The 17,933-nt window shown below is 49.6% G+C and overlaps 1 protein-coding gene across 3 annotated transcripts in view; it reads left to right on the top strand.

Annotated features, from left to right (window-relative positions):
- The first annotated feature begins 1,946 nt into the window (after nt 1–1,946).
- Nucleotides 1,947–17,933, top strand: part of BANF2 (BANF family member 2) — a 40,148-nt gene continuing 24,161 nt past the window's right edge. The window contains exons 1-2 of one of the 3 annotated variants that reach the window (XM_058684825.1): nt 1,947–2,089; nt 3,094–3,258. The gene's annotated coding sequence lies outside the window, so the exon portion shown is untranslated. The remainder of the gene's footprint in view (nt 2,090–3,093; nt 3,259–17,933) is intronic. The other 2 variants (XM_058684824.1, XM_058684823.1) reach the window with 2 other exon arrangements.

Below are 17,933 nucleotides of genomic sequence, written 5' to 3'. Positions count from 1 at the left end.
GTTAAGACCCCCTTGATGACACTCCTAAGGGCAACCAGCAGAATGCCTCATCTGCCTGGAGACCCGACACTCACCAGCAATTCCCAGAAATTCCTGATTTTACTAAGCCACACTATGTGTCTTTCTCCCTGTAAATGTGAACTTATCAAGGACAAAAACCATTCCTTATCCATGATGTCTTGATCTGGGTTCCCCCAGAAGCAGACCTTGAAAGCAAGATTCAAGGGCAAGTTGCTTATTTAGAGGCAATTCCGGGAAACTCTGGCAGAGAGGCGGGGAGGTGGGCCAGGAGAGGGAGGGCAGCAAGATCGGGTATTATCAAGCCAGTTACCGCTGGGCAACGGAGGCTCTGTCCTGTGGCGACCCCTGGGAGATGGCGTAGAGTGTGCTTCCCAGTGACTCCACCTGAGCAGGAAGGAGCTGGGGCATTTACCCACCAATCCCTAAACGTCACTGGCTGAGGAGCTTCCTGGGGAGATTTTGATGCCTGGGCTCACAGCTGCACTGCCTGTAGACAGGATGGGCTCCAGAAGCTGAGGAGAGCCCCCGGACAAAGGGACACAGGCGCTGGCGGCTGGAAGTCAGGCTACCTTTGTGCACAGAAATGGTAAAGCCAAGAGGCTATGGGCAGGGCACAGACATGAGCAGTGCCTTCCCAACATGGCTCAGCACTGGCCGTGAACAGGTAGACCCTCAATACAGCAGGCTGGTTGAACCTAGGACTCAGCGAGTTTGGCCCCAAAGCTAGGACTTCTTTCTGTTCCCCAGCCAGCCCTGAATACTGCCGTCAGCTGGCAGTGTTATTTTAGGATCAAACCCAGAAGACCAGCAGCATTATGTTTCTAAGCAATACTTTTTAAAGTGTACTCCCTGGGGGCGCCTGCGTGGCTCAGTCGGTGAAGCGTCCGACTTCGGCTCAGGTCATATCACAGTTTGTGGGTTCAAGCCCGGCATCGGGCTCTGTGCTGACAGTTCAGAGCCTGGAGCCTGCTTCGGATTCTGTGTCTCCCTCTCCCTGCCCCTCCCCTGCTCACGCTCTGTCTCTCTCTCTCTCGAAGATAAATAAATGTTAAAAAGAAAAAAGGTACTCCCTGGACCAGTAGCAGCAGCACCTGGGAACTTGTTAGAAACACAGATTCTTGGGTCCTACACCCTATGTACTGAATCAGGAAATCTGGGGCGGGGGGGGGGGGGTATCTGTATTTTAACAAGCCCTCCAGGTGATTCAAATGTACCCCCAAAGCTTGAAAACCACTGTTTCAGACTCGAAAATTTAGGATCGTCTCCAAGGCAAGGCCATTTTCTCTTTGGTTAGAATACTTCCTGTTCCCAACCTGAAGTACCAGGGAAGCAAGGGGACAGAACTTCTAGAAACCTTTTAGACTTTGGCCCCTTTTGTGGGTTTTTCTTCCCTTTGGGGGCTTATTCACTGGAAGTTGTACCTAATTACCAATCACCTGCCGAGGAGAGCAGCGCGGACGTATAAACTATAGAAGATACCCTGAAAGGCATGGGACAGGTTTGACTCAAGAGAGAGGGTGGGGGAGATTTACATGTTCCTGTTTGTTTTCTGAGCTAATATTGAAATTCTTCTGCTTGCACTCTGAACACACCAGGTGGGCGGTGGGGGAAAAGTCCTGGGTCTGCCTTGGACTTTCAAATCAATCATAGAAAATGTGCAAAGGAATAGCTAAGGGTTGGGGGTACCTCTGTAAGTCAATGTGTGGGAAAAATGAAAAGAGGCACTTGGGTTACTTATGTTGACCCAACCAGGCAGGATGGGGATATGAGCCTCCCAGGCTGATGAGCCCTAGCAGGGCGGTTGCTTTTTTTTTTTTTCAACAGTGCCAATCAGATGTGTTACTTCTTCAGGAACAGCTCCCTGTCCCCTGATACCAGCAGGGACAGCAGGCCTTGTGGGGGACCCCAGTGCTGTGACATCACAATGTGGCCCATTCAGGATCTCAGGCCTCACTTGCCCCTGGGCCCAGGATATGTGAGTTTACCCTCCCAGGGCTGACCTGCACTTAACAGGGCCAGGGCAACGGAGACAAGTCGACCTGTGGCACGGACCCGCCAGGCACTCTTGGTGAGTATTCACACTTCCTGAGAACCATGGAAAGAGACCCAGCCCATGGCTGGCCGGGCTAGCCCCCCAGGGTCTCATAATCACAGCGGCTCATCCGATCTGGCGACCGGGAGTGTGCCGGGACAAGCCCGAGCCTGTCTGGGGAAGCTAGTTCACCTGACTCAGACACCCCTTTCCAGACCTCTCCGGGCAGGGTTGCCAAATGGAGGAAATGGTATTCTAATCGCCACCCAGCCCGTCGGCCACCTGCCCCGGCTGCCTGGGCAAAGGTCATCTCGGTGCTCGATAGAGGCTCGGAGCAGGGAGGCCAGGCTCCCAGATGGCACATCCACTAGAGGATCGCTCTGGGTCCCAGCTGGGGACAAAGGCAGCCATCGGCCCAGCGACACCCTTACAGCAGAGGGAGCAGGTGTAGCTTCACTGGCGATGGGAGGGATGCGAGACCCACCCCCCACCCCCTACCCCCCCACCCCCGCCCCCGACCATATGCATGACGACTTTCCTCTCTGTACGCTGTGCCTTCCCTCCTTGGCTGTTTTGAAATCCCACTGCCAGTGGCGCCGGACGTCTCAAGTCTCTTCCTTCCCTCTTGGGACAGTGAGAGATTTGAGACCATCCTGGGAAATTGGTAGATGGGTTCGCACACCTGAAGAGTAGGCAACCGAGAGGAGGGCAGGGGTGGAGTGCAGGGCCCTCTCTCTGGGAGGACGCTGGCTCTTCCCAGCTGGGACACCAGCACCCAGGCCTTCAACAGCCAACAGTGGGGACCGGAGCAGGGGCACCAGGAGGCAGAGCCAGCTTTCCCCGCTGCCTTGTCTGTCTGTCCGTTGGCTCCCTGCATCCAGAGGGACCATTCACCAGAGAGACCAGAGGGCGCAGAATGCCTCGCACCCCGGGGTGGTTTGTCTTCTTGTGAGAGCTGACTGCCATCCTTTCCCTCACACGCGGGAATCCAAGTTGTAGTGGTCCATCGGGCCTGCTGGGAACATTGTGTCTCATCCCAGGCCCCACTGAAGGAAAAGAACGGTCTAGAGGCTGGAGCCAGAGGGGTCCACATCCTCCACTTGCAACAGCCCTCGTTTGGAAAGGGAAGGAACAAACAAGCGCCTACTAGTATCAGACCCCCTATCTCTGTTATTGCTCTGAGTTCCTGCCACCAGGAAGATGAAGTCGGTATTTTTGTGCTCATCTTACAGATATGGAAACTGAGAACTATGTTCTGTGCTGGGTGCCGTGTTCTAAGAGGGACATTAACCTAGAATTTCTATACACTCCATATACAGGCAAGCGTATCTGTAGATTAGAGCGCACTGAAAATAGAATGGGCGGCTTTGCGAGGCAGTAAGAATGCCTTTGGAAGCATCCAGGCAAACCGAGTACCTTCCGTCAGCAGGGCTGGGACAGGATCCTTGTGATCAGTCGGGAGCTGAACCAAAAGATCTTTAAAAGCTGTTCCAAATCCCAGATTGCAGGATCTGGGTCTCGAAACCTTGCTAAGCTCCCATGTTTGAACCCAAATGGGTCAGGCCTTCCAGGACGGCTACAAACTTTGTTAGGGGGGAAAGCCTAAAGGGACCATAGAGACCAGCAATCTACTGGGTCCCAGATAGGAAAGCAGTGGTCAGGCTGGTTCTAGGGGGTTGGTGTGAGGCCACAGACCAATTCCCAGAATGAATGTTTGTTGAATGGATGAATGAGGGGAGACAGGATTGGAACCAGCCTGAGTGCTAATCACACACCCCTCAGCCCATCTCTCTTCCTCTCCCAAAACTCTTTCCCATGAAGATTATGATTCAGCCAGCATTTATGGAGCACCTACTGTCTGCCAAATGTGGTCACAGAGGTTATTTTCCGTAATCCGCCCCTCACCCATCACGTGGGTGTCATCGTCTGCATTTCTCAGATGAGGATGTTTTGGTAACCTCCCCAAGGGGTAGAGAACTTGTGGAGCCGCCACCAACAGCAAATGACAATGCCGGTGTGGCCGACTCTAAGGAGAGCGTGCGGCCTCCAGCTGCCGCCCCCCAGCCTGAGCAGGGTCGGGGAGGGCGGTGGGAGAGGGGAACACTTTCCTATTTATCCTTCCTAAGGACAAACTTCCGGTAACTTGCCCAGTTTCTCAGGGGCTATTTTACCTCCTTAAAAAAATTTTTTTTTCAAGTTTATTTATTTATTCTGAGAGAGGGAAAGAGGGCAGCGAGCAAGGGAGAGAGAGAGAGAGAGGCGGGGTGGGGGAGGGAGGGAGAGAGAGAGAGAATCCCAAGCAGGCTCCGCACCATCAGCACAGAGCCCATTGCGGGGCTCGAACCCACAAACTGAGATTATGACCTGAGCCCAAATCAAGAGATGCTCAAATGACAGCCGCCCAGGTGCCCCTCCTCAGGGGCTCTTTTACCCCCCTCTTCACATTCGTCCTGGTTGCTGTCGGGCTCCCCGTGGGCCTGCCTCATTCACTGCCCGTGCCTCTAGCTCTGACGGGACAAGATGGAGTGACTGTTTCCACACCAACAGATGTTATGCGTCGAGGAAGAAAATATGCTAATCAAAATCAGCTTTGGCTAATTGTAGCAATTTCCCTTCTGCGCATTGCTCTGAAATAGTAGCCACGCTCTGTTCTTTTTTTCACATCAGGGAGCCCCAAATTGGCAGCCTAAATGAGGTTGCAAAGAAGTCAGTTAAACAGGCCTTTTTGCTGCCAGTTTACCGTGGATGAAGCCTTGAACATGCTCTCCCAGTAAGACCTCAGTTCAACTGTTTGTGGACTTGATATCTTGCTGTGGATAATTCAGCCCCACTGTTGGGCTATGGGAGCCTCATTTCATCCTGGGGAAAACCAGCACCTCCAGGGATTTAATGAGGTGCCAAGCTCAAGGGCACGTGGTCTGACCTTGAACCTCGGTCGACTCCTGGTTTGTTCTACAGCCAGCGCTGGCTGATAGAACTTTCCTCACTGAGGGAAATATTCTCATCTGTAGTGTCCCATATGCTAGTCACGAGCCATGTATGGCTCTCAAGGGCTCGAAATGTGGCTAGTGGGACGGAGGAACTGAGTTCTAAATTGTAATTTTATGTTACGTTTGGCCTAAATAGCCTTGTGTGGCTCGTGGCCACTGAACCAGTCAGTGTAGCTATAGCCCCGCCAACTTTTGGGACTTCATCTCTTGACCTCATTCTCCCCCCTCCCCCCAAACGCCCCCCACAGACCACCGCCTATGCCTCCAACAAGCCACATTGCTCCCTCAGGGCTTTGGCAACATCACCCTTCCCTCTGGTCATTGCATGGTTTGCCCCTGTTCAACGTCACCGCCCGGATCAGGTGCATCCCCTCAGAGCAGCCTTCCTTGTGTTGTCTAATATTGTCCCCAGCCCCACTCCAAACTGCTCCTAAATTCAGACATTATCGTGTGTCTTAGTTCAGGCTGCTGTAACAAAGCACCATTGACTGGGGGCTTATCTCACAGTTCTAGAGGCTAGAAGTCTGAGATCAGGGGGCCAGGAGTGGAGGGTTCTGGTGATCATCTGCTTCCAAGTTGTGGACAGCCATTTCCTTGTCACCTCATGTGGTGGAAAGAGAGCTTTCTGAGGCTCCTTTTATTTATTTAGTTAGTTGGTTAGTTAGTTAGTTATTGAGAGAGTGAGAAAGGAGGGAAGGACAGAGGGAGAGGAGAGAACCTTAAGCAGGTTCCATGCCCAGCACAGAGCCTGATATGGGGCTTGATCTCACAAACCGTGAGATCATGACCTGAGTTGAAATCAAGAGTAGGACACTTCGCCAACTGAGCCACCCAGGAGCCTCTCTAAGGTTCCTTTTATAAGGGCACTAATCCCATTCGTGACTCTTCCACCCTAATCATTTGATGACCTAATCACCTCCCAAAGGCCCTGTCTTCTTACTGTCACTCCTTGGGGTTAGGATTTCAACGTATGAATACTGGGGCAGGGGGAGGGGAGGGGCCAAACATTCCTCTGTTGCATTGTATTTGGGTGTTCTCTTGCCTATTGCCATCTTCCTGGACAAAAACTTCAGTCCTGCAAGAGCAGGGGTGCTGTCTATCTCACGATCACTCACCCTGGACCTGGAACAGTGCCTGGAACAGCATCTGGCAGGTGGAATGTGCTCAGCAGTGTCTAGAGCGAGTGAACACCCTGCAAGAGAAAAGATAGTCGCTACTTCAGTAGGCTTTTGCTGTGTAACCCAAAACTTAATGGCTTAATACAGCAATGATCAATTATTTCTCCCAATCCCATGAGTCAGGAATTTGGGCAGGACTCAGCTCTGCATGGCATTGGCGAAGGTCACTCCCTCACCTTTCTGGAACTCACAAGGCCTCCATATGGCATCTCCATGTGGTTAGCGTGGAAGTCTCAGGGTAGTCAGACTTTATGACAGCTGGCTTCTGAGGGATGATGCAGAGTTGCTAGGCTTTTGGGGGGTGAAACATAGTACTGGCACCACCAGGGCACCGCATTCTGTTGCTCCAAGCAACTCCTGGGCAAGCCCAGATAAAAGGCGCGAAGACACTGCCCACCCCCCAGTGGGTGGGCAAACAGGAAGGAAGGAGCTGATGGTGGCCATCTTGGCCTGCTACCACAGTCACTACCAATAACCCCATAGTGGTGCTTCTCAAACGGGGCTGTGCACACGCACCCCTGGGCTCCTTGTTAACATGCAGATCCTGATTTAGTAAGTCTGAGGTGTGGCCTGAGACTCTTCATTCCTAACAAGCTCCCAGGAGATGCCACGCCCGAGGGTCTGTGACCATCAGAACCACGGCCAAGGCTGTGTTGGTGTGTGTTCTGTCAGGGCTGGCCCATGTTTAGGTTTGGCCTGGAACACTACCGCTGGTGCATCATTCCATTGGGTTCAGCATTACCCACTGTTGCCAGGGTCCCTGGGATCAGTCCTTTCTTGCCTGGTCCCACACGATGCCACGGGAACCATCCCACTCCATTTCCCAGGTGCTTCCCTCACACTGCTTCGCCAAGCTCTACAGTCCCTTCCCCCTTTCCGCTAATATTGGATTCCCACCACACAGCTTGTAAAATTGGTGGGGTAGGGCTCTTTTGGTTACAAGGTTAGAACCAAACTCAAAATAGTTTAGTGGAAAAGGATGGGTGAGTGTGCCATGGCTTCAGGAAAGCCTGGATCCAGCCCGTTGGTGATTTTGTCAAGGCATTATTTGCCCCTGTCATCAGCTCTGCCTCCCCTAGGGATCTCTCTGGCAGGCCCTTCCACAGTAGAGGAAGAGACAACGCCCTGCTTTGCAACCATGCCAGGAAGAAGGCACCAGTTCTTTCCAAACCTTCCCAGCAAAAGTGCCGGAGTTCTCTGGTTCGTCCCACTGGAGTGCCATGCCTGTAACAAACCGATCACAATGGCCAGGAGGATGTTTTACCTCAACAGCCAGGCCTAGGTCACAGGTATGTTCCTGGAGCCAGGTGGTGAGGCCAGCCCCACCCAAGCCACGTGGAAGGTGGTCAGAAAAGGTGCAGAAATCAGAAAGGAGAGAGAGGTCTTGAGAAGTCAAGAACTCGCCACAGTTGGCCATGCAAAACAGATGTTTTGTGATGGCCGGGGAAGCAGAGGGCAGGGGCCTTATCAACTTCAGGCGGCCCGTAGCCAACCAGGCCCTCCGGACCCCAGCACAGACTCAGGAGCTGAGACTACCAGAAAGGACTTGGGAATTAGCCAAGGCATGTTCCGCAGAACACTGGCCAAAGGGATGTTAATTGATGTCACCTAAAAAGCTTTCTGGTCCAGGAAGCTTAGAAGAAGCCAAGACAGCAGTTCCTTGCTGCACAGGACTTGTCAGGGCCTTGACTAAGCTGGACTATGCTACGAATCTTCAAGAGTGAGGGGAAGATGAGAGGCTAATGTTCTTTTGAGCACACTTTAGAAAATTATCAACCTAACTCCACCTCACCCATTTTATAGATGAAACAGCTAAGGCAGAGGAGGGGAAAGTGCTTTAGGCAAGTTAATGTAACTAGTTAATATGGAGCTTCTCCCTAGCTGCCGTGACAGTGACAAATCTGATCCTGCATGGAAGCGTTGCCTTGTAGCTCAGGGCAGCCTGTCCCCCAGCACTGGTTGTTTTCCTTCCCTCTGGAGGGTGTTTGCTTTCCTCTCCCTCAGACACCCCCTGCAATGGCTCTTGGCTTCTGTAAGGGGCCACAGACCCCTGCCTGGGACCTTTCCCTTGGGGCTGTCGGGCCGATGGGATCCACTGATGGGGCAGAAAGCCCTGTGGGTCTGGACTTGGAAAAACATAGCCACCCAACTGGCAAGATGGCAGCATTTTGAGGTTGAAGAGGCTTGAAGGTTGGCCAAACGCGGAAGAGAGCAACAGCCAGGGCCCTGCGAGTGCCGGGCAGGAGGGGCTGGGGGAAATGAGGTTCCTGGGGCCAAGTGTACTCTGTAAATCCAGACAGAGACTGTGCGTCAGAGCTGTGGGGTGAGGTGCTGGTTATAACAACAACATCTCTGAGGACCTCTCTGGTCTGAGCCCTTCATGTGTGGTGCTTCTAAGCCACTCGATGGCCCACAGTTGCAAAGCATAGAGAGCGGCCATTGGTTACTTGGCAGTAACCTCAACATGAAGGATTCAAGCTCCTCTCCTTGCCAAGTACACAGTCGCAGATGTGTTATTAAGAGCTTCAGTTTTGTCATCCGTTAAGTGGGCCAAAAATGAGTTCCAGAGTATGTAGACACACACACACACACACACACACACACATACACATACACATTTGAGGTTTCAATGTGCCTTGTCTATCCATAGTGAGAACTTCTTATGTGGTGGTGGTAATGGACAGGTGGCTTCAGGTCCAGGTTCCTGGCTAGTCAGGGGCAAAGCCAACATCAAACACAGGTCCAGCCAATGACCTGGCTTGACTCTTTCCTGCCCCTGTGCCACCACTCAAGGCAGCAGCACTGAGCATACGGCAATGGCTCAGAACCCAAGATGTGCAAAGGGCTTTTCAAGTCTTCCTTTGTATCAGAGCAGGGTGGCAGATGTGTCTCTTTGGTCACTTCCAGGGGACTCTAGCCAAAGGCCAGGTGGAGAAGTAGATGTCGTGAGCAGGGTGGGCTGTGTGTATCTGACTCACGCGAGCAGGACCAGCACCAAGCATGACTTGGTTGCACGTCTGCCATCAGCAATCAAGTTCCAGAAGGGAAGAGACTGGGGACCACACCCTAGCATTTTCAGCCAGGTTTACATGGACTGGAAATCATGTCTCCACCAGTGGATGCTTCCCCCCCCCACCGCCTTAAATTGAGATATAAATGGACATATACATCATGTTAGTTTCAGGTGTACAACATAATGATTTAATAATTGTTTATATTGTGAAACTATCACCACAGTAAGTCTAGTTAGCATCCAACATCACACATAGTAACAAATTTTGTTCTTGTGATGGGAACTTTGAAGATCTACTGTCTAAGCAACTTTCAAATACACAATACAAGATCTTTTTTTAAGTTTATTTTTATTTATTTGGAGAGAGAAAGATAGAGAAGGAGAGGCAGACAGAAAAGAAGACAGCATCCCAAGCAGACTCTGCACTGTCAGCACAAAGCCCGGCACGGGCCTTGAACTCACAAACTGTGAGATCATGACCTGAGCCAAAATCAAGAGTCGGGTGCTTAACTGACTGAGCCACTCAGGTGCCCCTGCCCCTATAATACGATATTATTGACTAGAGTCACCATGCTGGACATAAGTCCCAGTGACTTATTTATTTTATAAACGAAAGTTTGTGCCTTTTGACCCCTTTCATCCATTTCCTCCACTCCCACCCCTCACCTCTGGCAACCACCAATCTGTTCTCTGTATCTATGAGCTCAGTTTGTTTTTATTCATTTGTTTTTTAGATTTGACATATAAGTGAGGTCATATGATATTTGTCTTTCTCCATTGTATTTCACTTAGCATGATGTCCTCAAGTTCCATTTATGTTGCATGTGGCAAGATTTGCTTTTGTTGCTGAGTAATATTCCATTTTATGTGTATGCCACAATTTCTTTGTCCACTCATCCATCCATGGACACTTAGGTTGTTTCCATGTCTCGGCTGCTGTAAATAATGTTTCAATGAACATGAGGGTGCATGTATCTTTTTGAATTAGCATTTTCACTTTCTTTATAAATACCCAGAAGTGGAATTGCTGAATCATCTGGTAGTTCTATTTTTAATTTTTTGAGGAACTTCCATCCTGTTTTCCATAGTGGCTGCACCAGTTTACATTCTCACCAGCAGTGCACAAGGGTTCCCTTTTTACAGCACTCACGTGTCCAGTCTTTTAGATAATAGCCATTCTAACAGGAGTGAGGTGATACCTTATTGTGGTGTTGATTTGCATTTTCCTGAGGATTGACCATCATCAGATGCTTTTTAGATGAAAATCCCCATGGAGGACTTAAGGGAAGATGCTGGGAGTAGCGTCTGGCCACCGAGTGGAAAGATGGGAGTGGAAGTAAGGATGTTGGTTGCATGTTTGTAGATAACCTTCATGGGGGACAGTCTGAACATGTTCCCAAGAAACCGTGTCCAAGTCTGTTTGTTTGAGAGAGAGTGCGCGAAGGAGAGAGAGGCAGAGAGAGAGAATCTTAAGTAAGCTCCACACTCAGCGCGGAGCCCGATGCGGAACTCAGTCCCATGACCCTGGGATCGTGATCTGAGCTGAAATCAAGAGTCTGATGTTCAACCGACTGAGCCACCCAGGTGCCCAAAACCATGTGCAAGTTTAAAGAGGAGAACCACTCATCCACTTGAAACTTGAAGGCAGAGGTTCACAGACTTCTGAAATTTGACGTCAAGTTGTATTTATGTGTGCAAGCTGGACATTTTTCTGGAAGAAACTGGTGGTATGGCTTTGTGTGGTTGGGCCCACATCGTGTTATAGATATTTGAAGTATTGCCCAACATTTAGAAAATGGGAGCTTTCACATAAAACTCTACATTTTTAGATTCTTTTGAAATAACTCGCAAGATCTGGTCACCCGGGACCCATGTTCCTGAAAGGGGACTACCTCCTTTTCGTGGGATGTGGGACCGCACTCAGCCACAGCCCCCACATTTTGTGGCCTCTCTGATGAATGCCAAATGTCAGTCCTTGTTTATCTTTGCCCTTGCACTGTTTTTCCTCACTCGTTTATTTATTTTTTCACTTACTTGGACCCTTTGCATTTCTGTCTGTCGCCTCTCATCTGAACTTTTAATAGATGCTCAAAACAGTGTCTGATTTCAAAAGAGTCATTGAGGTTCTTTCAGCCTAAACTCTTCCCTGACAATCCAGGGTTGAGACTGGTCCTTAGCAGGAGAGGGGCACCACCCTGCCCAGGCCAGGGAACTGAGTCTCCTCCCCCTAAGCAATGTGGCTATGGTGCATGTCCAAGAGCATGTTTACAAATGGGCAGGCTTATCGTTTGATGGCTACGATACACCAAAAGGTCTCCAGGAATTACTGAAACTCCTTTGTGTAATCTCTGCAAAAGTCCTGTTTGCAATACAAAACAGTTCATTATCTGCTCACATAAATAATTCAATAAATGAAATTAATGGCAATCTTTGGGAAATCCTTTCTTTATGGCCATGAGAACCTGGCTTTGAATGGAAACAAATCAGAAAGAGAAGAACACCACTGTCTGGCAGGGGCCCTCTATCTGAAGCCAGAGCCTAGAAGGCTAGTGATTTTTTGGGGAAGACTTTTTGCACTTGGGAAGGTTGGGTAAGTCACCCAACCTTTTTGCACTTGGGAAAATGGGTAAGGGCCATTTTCTGAACTGAAACTCCTAGAACATAGACACACGCCCTCTCAACCAGAGACATGCAGAATGGGAGGGGTCCTTAGAAGAAGGACCACTAGGCTGAGGACCAGGAAACAAGGACAGGTATGTAAAATGTGAGCAAAAGGAATCAAGGAAAGCTGAATCTAGGTCTAAAGCGTGCTGTCTGACAAAGCACAGGCGGAAGACACATAGCATGGTGACCTCACGTATCTTAGGGTGGGACCAGTGCAGCGCTTACGATAGTATACAACTGCACCGTTCCCCCTATACCACGAGACGTCCCTGTGCTGGCCATCGGCCAGCCGCCCCAGTTCGTATTTGCACCCAAGTGAAAGAATGCAGTGTAGAGCTGGAAGGAGAGAAAATGATGGCCCAGAAACCCAGCAGAAGCCTCTCCTGACGACTCAGCACTTGGGAATGCAGATTTTAGTCTGAGGCTCACTTGGGTTTGAGGCTCGGCAATGCCTTGGGTCGGCGAAAGCATTTTATCTGTAAAATGGGGGCAATCACAGAACCCACGTCCTCACAGGGAGGGCAGGGTGAATGAGGTAATACATGGGAAAGAACTTCCCATGATGCCTTGGGGAACCTAGAGAGGCACTAACTGCTCTCTTAGGCTGGCTTTCCCAGTCACCAACCCTGAGAACCTAGTTGAAGTGCAGTTAGTTCATTCGGGAGGGGTTCAGGTCATACAAGCAGGAGAGTGAGGAGCTGAAACAGGAAGGGAGAGGCCACTAACTCTGCTCACAAGCCATCGGGACTCGACCCCTCTGGGGACATCTTGGAGGTGACCTGGAACACGCCTCCGAGTTGTCCCATCTGAGCCCTGCCAGCACTGAGCATTTATCCATCTGCTGGCACGCGTCAGCTGCCGGGAGAGCCACAGGTGCCGGCTGAGGGAACCGTGAAACCCCAAGAGGATGTGGGCAGGCAAGGACACCTGCTACTGTTGCTGCTGTTGGCCTTCTGAGGCCTCTTGTGGAGAGGAAAGAGCGTGGGCTTTGGAGCCCCCCAGATCTGAGCGAAATCCCAACATTGCCTCTTACTAGATAATGGGACCCTCTTTGCCCCTCTGGGCCTTAGTTTCTCCATGTCTCAAAACAGAAATAATTTTCCAGTGCTGCCAAATGAATTTTGAGGATTCTGTGGGACTACGGCCAGAAAGAGGCAAGCACGTAGTGGGTGGAGACAGTAAGGCCCGCAGGGCAAAGAGGGCCCCATATCTAGTAAGAGGCAATGTTGGGATGTCGCTCAGATCCGGGGGGCTCCAAAGCCCACGCTCTTTCCTCTCCAGGAGAGGCCTCAGAAGGCCGACAGCAGCGATGGTAGCAGGTGTCCCTGCCTGAACCACATCTGTTTGGTTCCATTTCTCCCACTTGCCCACAATCCTTGTTTCGGTTCCCAGACCCAAGGTGAGCCCTGCTGGCACCAGACGTTCTTTCCAGATGAGCAGGGGCGCCCTGACGTCCAAACTAGTGTTTGCCTCGAGGCGACTTCTGAGTGATGTGTTGTCCTACAGCAATTATCTTCCTAGCCATGTATTATCATGCCATTTCCCCCTTAGCTACAAGCTTTGTGAGTCTGCGGCTTTCATCAGATCCAGACGGGGAGGCATAAGTGGAATATGATCCAGGAGGGAAAGCCCAACAGAAAGAATTTCTGATTCCTGTAGTTCACCTGGCAGCCCAGGGTCAGGAGTGTGGGCAGATTTAGGGGCTTCTGCTGAGTCGGAGGTGTAGGAGAGAGCTGCCTGAAAAAAAATGCAGGATTCCCTGTGAAATTTGAATTTTAGATAATCAATGAATAACCTCTTTGGTATGTCTGTCTCTTTTTTTGTTTAAAGTTTATTTACTTTGAGAGGGAGAGGCAGAGGCAGAGAGGGAGGGAGAGAGAACCCCAAGCAGGCCCCATGCTGTCAGCATGGAGCCCGACACAGGGCTTCAGCCCATGAACCATGAGATCATGACCTGAGCCGAAACCAAGAGTCAGATGCTTAACCGACTGAGCCACCCAGGCGCCCCTGGTACGTCTGTCTTATGAAATCCTTGGGGATCGTACTTATCCTATAAGTTTTATTATTATTATTATTTATTTGAAATTCAAACCTGAGCATTTTGTATTTTTATTTCCTAAATCTGGCTACCCTCATGATAAACCCTCAGTGCAGGGAAACAGGCGAGCAGGAGCTCCATAAGCTGTGGTGCCGGCTGGAATCAGCTTCCACCTGGCGCCATGAGTGTTCTGGAACAAGAGTGGTGCCGGAGAGTTGGTCCCACCTTGAGAAGAGGGGATTGGGTTTTTCTACTTCAAGGTCCGAGGTCACTGGCCTCCCTCAGGCAGGGCTTGGGCCTTCTAACCTCCCAGGTGTCTCCAGGCGTGGTGGCTTCCATTGCTGAGACCCTGCTCTGGAGAGAGCCACCCCTGGAAGCATAAACAGCAGCACAAGCAGCTGGGGGATGGGCATATCAGCTGGTCCATGGGCTCTGGACCTACTGCTTTGTGTTTTCAGTTGCAAACCTTAAAGAGTCTGTGTTGGAAAGTGTGTTTCCTTAGGGACCCCTCTGCCCCTCCCTGCCTTCCCTAAGGGGATTTGTGCTGTGGGGGTGGGGAGAGGTGCTGATCTGTCCTTATGGGGCCCAGGGCTTTGAGTACTCATGGGATCTGCAGGGCAATAGTCTGATCCTGTGGCAGTGTGGCCGCTCTGGTCCACACAAGTGATTAGCCCCTTCTGGTCTTTTAGGGGTATCTTGGCACCCACTTCTGGAGTCTGTGACGTGAACTTTTGCCCTGGTTGTAAGGTCTCCGCTCATGGGGCCTCTTCTTTCTGACTCCAGGCTTCGGCTAGCCCATCAGCCCTCGCAGTATCTTCTGCCTTGTGTGCAGGCTCATCTATCTAGCTGTTGTTCACAGTGCTGCACCACCGCCCCATACGTTCTGAAAGTGCCTGTTCCTGTCATCTCTGGGTACGCCCAAGGAAGGAGGCCACTAGGTCTCAGACACCCTTTTCACAGCCGAGCTGGTATCCCAGATGTTACCCTCTAGAATCCAGCACGTCTGCCCACTTTGGGATTTGGGTCCCAGAGAGGGAAGACCAAGTTCCCTGCCCCTATTACCGACTTCCCAGACATTGTCTTCTCTCTTGTGGATCATGGAACAAGCTTTCTCCAGAAAGAGGCAGAAGAGATAGGCTGTCCCTTTCTTTTTTCTTCTTTCTAGGGGGAAATCCTCTCCCTTCCCAAGATGACATTGCTTTCCCCATCTCTCTGGGGCTGTAATAGCAGAGAGAGGCATATTCATAGCAGATTTACTCACTATAGCCAAATGGTGGAGGCAACCCAAATGTCCCTCAATGAATGAATGATGATAAAATTTGGTATATACTCACAATGGAATAATTTTCAACCTTAAAAAAAAAATCCTGACACATGACACAAAGTGGGTGAAACTTGAGGACATTATGCTAAATGGGAAAAGCCAGTCACAAAGAGACAAATGTATGATTCCACTTACACGAGGTATCAAATTCACAGAAACAGAAAGAATGGTGGTTTCCAGGGGCTGGGGGTGTGGGGAATGGGGGGGGTGCAGTTAGAATTTAATGTGTATGAAGTTCTGGAGATTGCTTACACAACTATATGGATAGACTTTACACTATGAAATGTACACTTAAAAATTATTAAGATGGTAAATTTTGTGTGATGAGCATTTTCTCACAATTAAAAATAAAAATACAGGGCCACCTGGATGGCTCAGGCAGTTAAGTGTCCGACTCTTGGTTTTGGCTCAGGTCGAGATCCCACAGTTCACAAGTTCGAACCCTGCATCGGGCTCTGTGCTGACAATGCAGAGCCTGCTTAGGATGGTCTGTCTCTCCATCTCTCTCTACCCTTTCTCTGCTTGCTCTCTCTGTCTCTCTCTCAAAATAAATGCACAAGAAAATTTTAAAAAATAAAAATAAAAAAGATAAAAATAAGCCCCCCAAATCCGTTACAAATGCAGATGTCCTCCACAGAGGGTAGCTAATACACTCAACCATTCCTTAGGTGACTTATTTTCTTAGCTCAGACTCCGGTCCTTTGCAGAGAACAAGGCTCCAAAGTACAGAAAATGTTTTCATGAAGCAAAGATGTAACCAGCAATGGTCCCAGTTAGAACTACCATCCAGACAGAGGCTATCCAGTGCAGACAGGATATTCAGGGAGAGGGGGTTGAGAGCCTTAGTGACATGGACAAGAAAGAAGGAGTGTGGACAAGCCGGGGAGACAAGTGCCTTCTGCAAGAGATTGTTGCAGGGTGTTTTGGCTGCAGGCACAGTGATCTTAGCCTACGTCTATAAAACCTACATCTAAACCACTGGGGCTAGAAGTTTTGGAGAATTCAGATTTTTTTTTAATTTTAGAAAGGCAATATGGTGCTGGTTCTGTGTGTTATAGAACATTCCTGGTAGAGTCTGGCTCAGTATGCTGTAAACAAACCCATTAATATTCTTGTGGTGAAATGTATAAATATTCACACTAAGAGGGATAATAAAGACTATAAATAGCTTTATGTTGGTCCAGGCCAGGTTTTGCTGCCAAATACGTTGTGTTTTTTTTTTTAAACAAAACAATCTTCTGGTTTTCAGAGCTTTTTGGACCTGAAAATGGCAGAAAAGGGGTGACAAACCTGTATGAATTTTGTACCACCAAAAAGGCATAAGTTAACATAGACACACAATGTTGGGAGGGATCAGAATGATTAGGTCCAGCTAATCAACATTCTGACTTTATACACATGAAATGGAAGTGACTTGACCAAGGTCACATGCCCAAGTTCATGGGCAGAGCTGAGATGAGACTCAGGTCTCCTACCCTCAATCCAGCACACCTCAGAGGGCTCTAGGAGACCTACACTGACCTTTCAAGTCTGGAGCCTGTGAAGACAGTCGTCCCTCTCCTTTACAGTTCCTGAAGAGGTGACCTTTTGCTTCTGGGAATGTTCCCCCTCATCACTGAGGTTTTCTCTGACAGGCACACAGAAATCTTTGTCCTACATGTTCACAGACTTAACTCAAGGCCTTGTAACAGATGGTGCTCAGTAAATTTCTGAGGAATCCTTGCATTTATTTGGGTATTCATCGCATGCATCAGGAGAAAGATTTACAATTAAAGGGTCATGTGTAAGACAGCCACCAAGGAGCAGAGGAATCTTGTTTGCCATTGTAGAATTGGAGTTAATGGAGTTAAGGGCAAGGAAGGAAAATATTGCTTTTATTTGTGAGTGGTGAGCATTAATGGTCATTGAAAAATGATTTTTTTTCCACCCCTGATGCCTAGCTGTGGGACTAATCCTGCCCCAGGCCTCTGGGTGGAATGAGAATACTTCTGTACCTTGCGTTGTACTCGGTGCATGGAAGGTATACGACCAACACTTGTTGAACGAGTGACTGAATGAGTGAATGAACATTGGGGGTATATTAGTCATAAATCGCACAATCCCCACTTAAATTGCATTAAACAAAAGTGAGAAATATTGCCTGATACCACTGAAAAGTCCAGAAGTAGGTGCCTTCAGGCACAGCTAGATCCAGGTTTGCAAATGAGTACTGGGACTCTGTCTCTTTCCTTCTCACAGATCTGCTTTCCTACATGTTGCTTCCTTCCTAGGCAGGTTCTCAGATACGGGTGATGGCAGAGGTCGTCACCAGCAGTTTTGTACTCCTATCCTACCAACTGAGCTTGTGCTGGGCTAGAGAATGCACCCGTCTCAGAACCATTTGCGGTGGCCAAAATGATATACGAGTTTCACTGTCTAGGCCTAAACATGGTTGCCCCCTGACACCAGGGTATTGGGAATATAGAGACTGAGGTTTGGAAAAGAGTGAATGCCCACAGGGAAGTAGAGGTGCTGGTCCCAGAATTAGAGACAGCCTGTGCTGAACAGAGGTAGACAATAGGTAACCCCTTATAGGGGCAGTTGCCAGAGGCTCTTTCCATGGGATGTGAAGGACACACAAGCTCATGTTTTAGGAGTTAGTGCTCACTCATCATCAGGGAACTACAACTCAAA

The sequence above is a fragment of the Neofelis nebulosa genome, chromosome 9 (assembly GCF_028018385.1).
Source record: "Neofelis nebulosa isolate mNeoNeb1 chromosome 9, mNeoNeb1.pri, whole genome shotgun sequence".
Classification (NCBI taxonomy): domain Eukaryota; kingdom Metazoa; phylum Chordata; class Mammalia; order Carnivora; family Felidae; genus Neofelis; species Neofelis nebulosa.
This window is presented reverse-complemented; position numbering and strand designations above follow the sequence as displayed.